Here is a 10,546-nt window from a genome sequence, read left to right as displayed (position 1 = left end):
TTACTTACTTACTTACTTACTTACTTACTTACTTACTTACTTACTTACTTACTTACGTTACTTACCTTACTTACTTACCTACTTACTTACTTCTTACTTACTTACTTACTTCTTACTTACTTACTTATCTGTACTTACTTACTTACTTACTTTACTTACTTACTTGACGGACTGAACTACTTAACTTACTTACTTACTTACTTACTTAACTTACTTACTTTACTTACTTACTTACTTACTTACTACTTACTTACTTACTTTACTTACTTACTTACTTACTTCGAGAACAAAAATATTTTCAATCAAATTACATCTATGTTAAACCTTTTCAGATTGATGTTTGTAATATTTCATGTTCCTCTCACTCACTTTTCACGCTTTAATTCTATTGTTGGCTATAAGTATGCATTATGCTATTTTATGCCAGAATAAATATATGTTATATTATGTTATGTAAATAATGTTTTTCACGTGTATATTTACTAAAAATTTTTTAAGTGGCAGTTACCTTTGAATTTACGCGATCAATTAAAATTGAAAGAATAGCCTGTCCTTAATCAAAACACCGACAGTGCAATCACGGAAAAGAACAATAAAACAATAAAGCAATGACATTTACCCGGGACCCTGGATTATGACACCTAACAAGGGACATTGACACATCACTATTGGCAACCTCGGAGCAGATGGAGAAGGGACACATGGCTTCTGCACTGACGGCGCGTGATTTACCGGCACAAAAGTACTGGCTTTGGTGCGGCGATGTTTGGGGATTTTACGTTTAATTTATATAACGACGACTAGCCGAAATATTGGGGAGGCGGTCGCCTCCCCTGCCTCCCCATTATCTACGCCCCTGCATTACTCCTTTTGAAATTTACGTCGGCAATATTTAACTTGTTAACATCTTACTGTGGTCTTGAACTTTAGGGCAAGTGACACAACATAATGTTTATGAGCCGTGCTATGTGAAAAGGAGTTTAATGTTTGTGTGTTAAGTCTCGTCACGGATTAGCCGTTGCAGTCCGCACAGTGAGGGACGACACTTTCCGCAAAATCTTGATTTTTGCTAAGAAGAGACTTTCTTGAAACGAAATATATGATTGCCGAGAAGGCAGCCGACATTAATAGATGTTAACATCATGACTTAGGGTTCCAGTATAAAACAACAATAAATTAAAGAAATAAAAAAGTAATTCACACTTGGGCTCTAACCACTGACCCTTGAAATTTAATCTAGAGTGTAAACCACTCGCCCATTTGTGCTTACAAACACTTGTGAATTGTTTAGTTTAGTATATTTCATATCAGATCCAGAAGGCCAAAACAGCCCAAGTGGACAATGTTATGCATACAGTTTTACAGATTTGCAATATAAGGATATTCATGTATGACAGTTGAAACATAACTACTACTACTAGTAATGACAATACTTATCTACTACTACTACTCTACCACTATTACTACTACTAATACTACTAATATAATAATAATGACAAATATTTTCTACTTTAATGATGCAAGGTATATCATGTAAATTAAAACAATGCAACTCAAAATTTTTAGTTAAATCACATCTAAAACCGCTAAAGCAAACGTGTTATAAGTATTATTATGATAATAATGCAATGTACAAAATGTACATTGGCATACAATGCATTGCAAAGTTATTGATGAAATGACAATATAGCCGCAAAACACATGTTATAATTGTGATAGTTATAATAATGATATTATACATGCATCACAAAATTATTGGTTGATTATCATATAAACAGGCAGAAGCGGGCTTGTAAAATTATATGCGCGTGTAAAGTAAATAGTAACCATCTCGTTATTAGGGAATAATAATTCGTGTAATCGGATATATAACAAAATACTAATAACTATGATTCTTAATATTACACATTTGAGTAGTAAAAGCATTATATATCTTTTTTGTATTTATTATACATATATATTGTTACAAAGGCTCTATTAAAAATTTATAATAAGTTACTAAATAAACAATAGCATAGACTCGACTACTTATTTGAAAAAGAAACTTTACATTTTTGCTAGCGCCTTGTCTTGTCTACCTATTCGAAATCGAACAATAAATAGCCATAAGGCTTGAAATATTTAAATAAATGATGACACATTAATAATAAAGATCATAAAAGACATATAATAATCCTTTCTAAGACTTAGGCCAGCTGCCTTGACTGTATACAATATGACTATTAAATACATAACTGAAACTATACATTTTGGCTAACGCCTTGTCTTGGCTACCTATTCGAAATTGAAAAATAGATAACCATTAGGCTTTAAAATGTTTAAATCAATGATAACAAAGTTAAAATAATACTCTAAAAGAACATTTAATAATTCTTTCTAAGACTAAGGCCTTGATATTAAACAATTATGCGCGTCAAGGAAAAATAATACAAAATAGACAGCTTATTGTATGAGTTTGATATACAATGCGCGTGAGTGTGATATCGCACTTCACACAAATGGATCATAAACGATATAAGATTATGAAAATTATAAATCGTAACAAAAAGTTATATGAATTTTACAGATTAATACATATTTAACATTGGGGAAATAGACATGAATATTGGTTTCTTAATCGACACTTTCATAAAATAGAACACAATATTTGTAATCTTATAATGAAATTAGTTTGACATTACATATGTGTTGTTTGTACGAACTTAAAATGCGTTAAAATGTATATGCACAATTTTTTAATCACCAATTTATTTTCTGACGTAATAAGTTCTACGAATTTATACATATTTGTTCTGTGTCGAAAATATGATTGAATGTATTGTTTTCTTAGTTCTGAGTATAAACTGTACTCAAGGACAAAGTGAAACTCATCTTCAAGTTTATTGCATACGGTACATTTTCTGTGTTCTAATGGAATCGGAGTGGGTCGTGCCCATCTGCCGCTCTCAATGTACAGCCTATGTGATGCCAGCCGAAATTTAGAAAAACTTATTCGGAATTTACTTATTTGACAATAATTTAGGTACGGTTGAAAACGAAATATTGCAATGTGTTTGTATAAGTTAGCTCTGCTGGAGTTTTCAAGCCTATTGCTCCAGTTTTGGATACATGTGTCGTTCAGTCGTTGTCTTAAGGCAGATATGAAAATGTTTACATTACCAACATCTTGGAAGAGCCAAGCGTCATAAAATCCCAGATTACTTAACAAATCCTTTAATAATGTACACCAATTTTTCTTTAAAGGATAGACGATGCTATCATTTAATAGAGTTAAATATATTTTCTTAATAAATTTGTTGTCTGGAGTTCTTAAAAGTTTTACCCAGTATTTAATGATATTTAAATATCTTCTGGATTGATAATTAATACGTCCAACCTCACCATATACAAAATCATTTTGTGTGCATTTTTTACACCCAATAATTGTTTGCAAAATTGCATATGAACCCTTTCTATTGGTAAAGCCTTAATAAAGCCCCATACCTCGCTACCGTAATTTCTATATTGGCGTTATAAGTTTATCGAAGAGCTCAAGTTTGTTGCCTAAAGGAATTTCCGTAAATTTTTATAAATACTTTTTCAGTTTAAAAATAGCTTTAAGAGCTTGTCCAGATAGTGTGTTTGTGGCGTCAGACGTAAAAACAACACCGAGATAATTAAAACGATTGACGATATTTATAGTTTTGTTGTTATAACGAAAAGAATTGGTTGAATTACGACCGCCTTTGCGAAATATTATTATTTTAGACTTATCTGTATTAACAACTAGCTTCCATGTGTGGCAATACTCATGTTATAAATCTAGACCCCTTTGGAGTTCATCTGAATTGTAAGCAAAACTTATTATATCATCCGCGTAAAGCAGTAGAAACAATTTTAAAACAGTTAATATCTATTCCATTTAACCCATTCATGTGAAATTCCTGTTCTAGGTCGTTTAGATACATGGAAAATAAAAATGGCGACAAACACTCACCTTGCCTGACCACTAACATGCATTCAATCTATCACTTAACGTGTTACTATGTTTTTGATTTGATGGAGTAATACATTGATTTGATTACATTGTATTCCTTATATAAGCAATTCTCGTATTGTCTCAAAATATAACGATAACATCATATTAACTTTCTATACCATTGTATTGCGTTTGTAACGAATTATTGTTATCGGGTTTTTAAGCCGTCAAAAGCTGCATTTTATGGAAATTTTAGACCACGGTTAGTGTTCAGTATAACTGTTTCCTAGCAAATAACAAAATAACAACGACGATGTGTAAATCTTAGACACTTGTTCAATTTTGATCATTTCTCCAAATGTGAAAAGGTTCCTTTAATTGGCGGTGCTATTGCATTCTATAACAATAATAACCGACCCACTTAATTCAAAGCAAGGTATCTATTATAGAGGATATTTGTTAGATTTGGTGGAATATCGATTTTAATTCCCGAGTGATCATAGAAAATGATATGTGTGTACCAAAGGTCATTCTGAGGGAATTGGTATTTAAAGGGGCCTTTTCACAGATTTTGGCATGTTTTGAAGTTTGTCATTAAATGCTTTATATTGATAAATGTAAACATTAAATTTTAAAAGCTCCAGTAAAAAATCAAAATACAATTAAAAAAGGAAAAAAAGTAGCCCGCAGCAGGGCTCGAACCAGTGACCCCCCCCCCCCCGGAATCCTGAAGTAAAAACGCATAAGCCAACTTAGCTATCCTGCCAAGCATACAAGTATTTTATACGTTATATAAGCAATCTTCGTAGTTTCACGAATTTAAACGACAACAACAGAACTCTCCAAATTATTCAATCGTTTCGCGTTGCAACGCTTTATAATTTTTAGGTTTTTAAATCGTCAAAAGATGCATATAATGGCTATATTAGACCATGGCAAATGTTCAGTAATACTTTTACCTCACAAATAGCATAACTAAACCGAAAATTTGCGAATCTGAAACAACTTTTTCAATTTTGTCAATTTACCAAACCGTGAAAAGCTTCCCCTTTAAACAACAAATCAACATCAAAATATTAGAATTCCGGGTATCAGTTTTTTAACGGTCAATAATAACGCAATTATGTCACCTATTGAGAGATATCCGAACATCTAATTTTGAGACCAGCGGAAAGTACACAATTATTAAATACCCAAGATAAATAAAGATTTAGCTCATAAAACCGGAATTTGAAAAAATCAAAAACAATTTAAGTCGATTTATTTCAGAAAAGGCAGCTCACTACCCCATTTGTTACCCAAAGATTTCGTTTCATTCATCTGGTAGAGTTATTTGAATAATTACTAAAAAGTCAACTTTGTCACATAACATTTTATTACAATTCTTAAATGTGGTACATAACGTTAACACAATTTGATATTCTATTGTTTGAACCATCCAATATATCAAAGGAACAATACAAAAGATAAATAGGAATTTATTGGCCAAATGGTGGACTATAATTTACCACCAGGACTAGCACTAGAGTAAATAACACCTCAGCTATATACTAGCACTACACAACTGAGGCATGTCGCGGAGGCGACGGAAGTACTGTACTGCCCTAAAGGTAACCCCCAACCCAGTTGCACTATTAATTTAGCTTCTCGTTTATGCAATCACCGCCACCAGATAATGCCACCGCATTCTATGCAATTTTGCAAGAGCTCGCAACGTGCTCACATTTATTTATGCATTCCTATTTCAACGAACGCCTGACTGGTTCAGAAATATATATCATTATTCACGCGCAATTGCTAAGGCCAACGCAACCGGCCAACTAATTCTAGGTACGCAGTACCTGCGATTGTCAAGTGCAACATATAATACACTATTCGCAATGCCACAATTTCCAAAGCCAAAAAAGAGCTATTCCAAGTACGCCTAAGCACGCAGTGCCATCGAGCGAGTATCAGAACACCCATACTATCCGAAAATAATTTGAAAGCATTCCTGCCATCCTCACACAGACTAGCACTACGTGATGGATGACGACAAAATGCAATGAATTTAAATCTTGGCAAAATGTGTGCCCCGGAGACTAATGCTCGCTGGAAATGCCCGCTGTACATATTCAATCGAATCTTGAATTTTTCAGCGACAGCTATTTCGAAAAGAATGAGAAGGCTGGTGCTCTGGTTTATATACCTATGAGTGACGTCAGAATGTCACTGAGTGACGTCGGCAGGTCACGATTAAATCGATTTTCGTCAGGCTTATTCTGGATTTTCGTAATTAAGAAGTTGTCTCCCATTCGGGAAGGTATCACGAGTATCCGGGTAAAAAGCGGTCCGTCTAAAATGCGAATATGACTCCACATCAGCGGATTGACCGAAAAGTGCGGATATGGACGAATACAGGCAATATCGATACTTTTTCTGCAATGTTGTAATAAAAAGATACAAATATGTGTTAATATGTTAGTATTGTCTCCAAAATATAACCATTTAATAGAACATTATCATTTTTCCAACAATAATATCACTTTAAAATCGATAATCACCGAATCCAACTAATGTCCTCTATATATTATAGTTTATTAGTACGTACACATATGCACGTCATTTTATTTATTCAAATGAACAAAGGATATCGTAGTGCTACATTTAAATTTTTCAAGATGATTATAACCAGTATAGTTGCGCGGTTATTGAAAAGCAATGCATGTCCCGCTAAAATTTTAGATTTTCGTTAATATTATGTTTTATAATTGAATGTAACAGCTGTAATATTGATCTTTAACATATAGGCTTCGTATTTTAACTTTTCGGGATATTGAATATGAACTGATGAAATATTAACGAAAAATCTATAACTTTTGGCGGGACATGCATTGTGTTTTTCAATAACATGTTACAGGTCGATAATTGAATCATTTATAATAAAATGTATAAATGCTTGAAATGATTTTGTTTTTACTTTACATCACTAATTTAAACAGTTCAGGCCCGTCCGTCAAGTTGATCGTATTCGTAGATGTACGTAAGCGTAGGTAGACGTATAAAGTATCAGGTAAACTAACATCTATATTTATCTTCACCTGTCCACTCTCCTTTGTTATGCTAATTCCCATCTAGCGCTGGACCAATCGTATGTATATAACATCAATCGTTGATGCTATGCCTTGTGATGTTGTATACGTACGATGAACGGCATTCTTTGATATTCATTAAATATATAGTATTTAAATATATATTTGCAGGTAAATTGCTTAGTAACATTGTTTTATGTTTATGTATGTTTTTAGCCATTTTCATTTTGTATTTTATGTAACATTGATTTACCTGTGCGACCTATATTCAAGTATTCATAACATCCATCGTCGATATTGTTATTTATCTTTACATTGTCGTCAGGTATGGATATAACATCAATCGTTGATGCTATGCCTTGTTGATATTGTATACGTACGATGAACGGCATTCTTTGATATTCATTAAATATATAGTATTTAACTATATATTTGCAGTTAGTTGTATTTTACCTGCCGTCAGACCAGCCTAAAAGAACCAAGTACTGTAACAAACAGCTCGACAATAATGGTTATAATCATTCTTTAAACATTTAAATGTAGCACTACGATATCCTTTGTTCATTTAAATAAATTAAATAACGTGCATATTTTTACGTACCAATAAAATATAATATATAGTAACAATCACATATAAGATATTTTACTATGCATATTAAATACATATTGTGTATTTTTCATTGAAATGAACATTGCAGAAAAAGTGTCGATATTGCTTATATTCGTCTATGTCCGCACTTTTCGGTCATATCCGCGGATATGAGTCATATACGCATTTTAGACGGACCGCTTTTTACCCGGGATACTCGTGATACCTTCCCGAATGGGAGACAACTTCTTAATTACGAAAAAGACCGAATTGTCATCTGCTAGTATCTTATAATCGCACGATATTTAAACCGAAGACATGTATTCGCTACTTCAAATAAATGAAATTAATTGTTTAAATAAATTAATTTTTATTAAATTAATTATCTAATCGTTTGATGTTAACTGCGGCAGTATAATTACAACTTTCTGAGGCACGATCAAGTGAAATAAAAAAACTACGAATAATGTACTGGTCTCTACAGCATGCATCGGTTATAGCATTTTAAAATTTATGACAGAGTTCTACAATTTCAGCACTTCGATTACTATAATCGATTTCGAAAACCATCACGATTACCATTGTACACAACATTGCTAACATCATTACGGATACGATCACGGACACCATAATGAATTAAAATACTGATACGATTACGGATAAAATTACGGATGTCATTACGGACACCTTTACGGCTACCATAACGGATACCATAAAGAATATCATTGCGGATACTATTAAGTTTGCAATAACAATTACCTTTACAATTAACAAATGGCTTTTAGTTTTGCGGTTTTTTTTTTCTAAATGTTTTTATTGAAGAATTGGGCCATTTACACACAGTCCAGCAACGTATGGTAATCATTCACAAGAAAACATAAATATATACTGTATGAACGTACATCCTGTGTACATAGGTAATAAGATGGTTTAAAGCACTCAATACTTAAGTTTGTTTTGTTCCATAGTTTATAAGTCTGCTTAAGCATTCATTTATTGATTTTTGTTTGAATGTTATAAAGGCAAATAATTTAAATTGTTTTCATGTCAAGAAAATTGTTCAACTCGAAATTTCTCCATTTGCAAGATTTTACAACAGGTCACGTAGGTTCAAATCTAACGTGAACGCATTTAAGCGACATTAAGGTTCAATAATGTGCATAGAATGTTAAACGCTCTTTCTGTATTGATTGAATTTTTTCCTGTGAACAACTGCTCCTTTTTTTAGTATTTTGTCGCTTTCGATTGATGTCTTTCCTAGAATTAAACAATTATATAATGTATCTTGATGATGAATGTAATTCGTTTTTTTTTCTAATTTATGCGTATGTTATTTTTCTGAATACATGGCAATTATTTTCATGGTCATTTTACCTATTGAATATGTGAGCAATTTTTTTATATTTTACATGTCCTATGTATTAGTGCAATTGATATGAATCACATTTTGTAAACAACAAGTGTTTTTCACGTTGATACAGTTGTCGTTTTTTTCATTTCCCATAAAATAGTAAACGTTCATAAAAAAATGATATATGTCGATTTTCTTCTTGTGTTCAAATTTTCTTGCAGACGGAGTAATGTTTATCAATTAATTTGTTATGGTATTCTTCGCCTCTGATGGCAGCATGCCTCCGATAATCAAACCAGGCGATTGTTGGCAGTGTCGACACATTGGCAGGTAATCGATATGTAATTATGCCATTAATCACGCAATCCAAACTGTTGCAAACAAATTGACAAAAAACGTGTGAAAACTGATGAATGTCAGCAAACTGGGCGTGAAAATATTGTTTGAACGCTCGTCTGTCAACGTTTTGATTGCTGGTCCCCGTAATCGATTACTAGCACTTGCTTTTGTTTTTACCATCGTGCAGAAAACCAGGAACAAAATGTAGCAGTCGTCATTCGACGTGTCAAAAGTGAATAATTTTTGACGCGACGTATATATAAGGAAAATTCTAAATGATAATTTCACGACACAACATGCTATCGTAAGTTAGAAAAGTTAAACAAAATTTTACAATATCATATCATAATAAACATGGAGAATCTACCTATTGACGCCACGTTGGATGATGTAATGAGGAAACTTGGATATTACAGTGGAAATAACAGTTCAAAAGAAACATGTTTTACAGAAGTTGAAGAAAATCAGCACTGCTATTATGGGAAGCGTTTAAAAAGAGGAATTGGGAGGATGTTATCGAGGAAGAAGCTTAGTTTTAAACGCAATTTGTTTACGACCAATGATGAAGCGACAAACAAGAACAAAATCCAACGAAAGGTATCCACAGGAACGCTAAAATCCTCGGACACTGGATACGAGCCGTCAACACACTTAAAGGACAAAAAGAACTCGTCTCCAAACAGGTGCGGAAATGAAGCCAGAACAACGTATTCGCGAATGCGTACCACAAGATGCGATGGTCGAAGTTGGTCCTCAAACCGTACAAATGAGCGCGGTACTGAAGAAAATTTAAACAAGACGATGCGATTGAAAAGACTGAAACCGCGCACTGTTTCCGGTGTAAAACAACATTATTATCGCCAAAAACCTCAGAGGCTTTCAAGAAGACGTTACCGCGACAGTGGAAGTGAGCTTTATCCTCAAAATACAGACATTGATCACGAAGTTGAAGACGAAACCACAGGAAAGTGTTTTATCCTGGAAAAGTTTTTAAATGACCAGGTTTCGAAGGCGACGACTCTACAACGGCCGCCGACAAGTTCAAGGCTTTCTGAACAGCTTCCGCGACCGAGAGCGAACAGATCTAAGACGAATCTTACCGGATCAAAAGAATTTTCCTTGGAGAGTGAACGAGCTCAGGTGGTTCCGCTGTACCGCTTTGACATGAATGGTACTTTGTGTAATCTAATGAAGGCACAACGAAGGCACAAGACGTTGCGGAGGGAAAATGGGGTTGG

The sequence above is a fragment of the Dreissena polymorpha genome, chromosome 1 (genome assembly GCF_020536995.1).
Source record: "Dreissena polymorpha isolate Duluth1 chromosome 1, UMN_Dpol_1.0, whole genome shotgun sequence".
Classification (NCBI taxonomy): Eukaryota; Metazoa; Mollusca; class Bivalvia; order Myida; family Dreissenidae; genus Dreissena; species Dreissena polymorpha.
Note: the sequence above shows the minus strand (reverse complement) of the source record.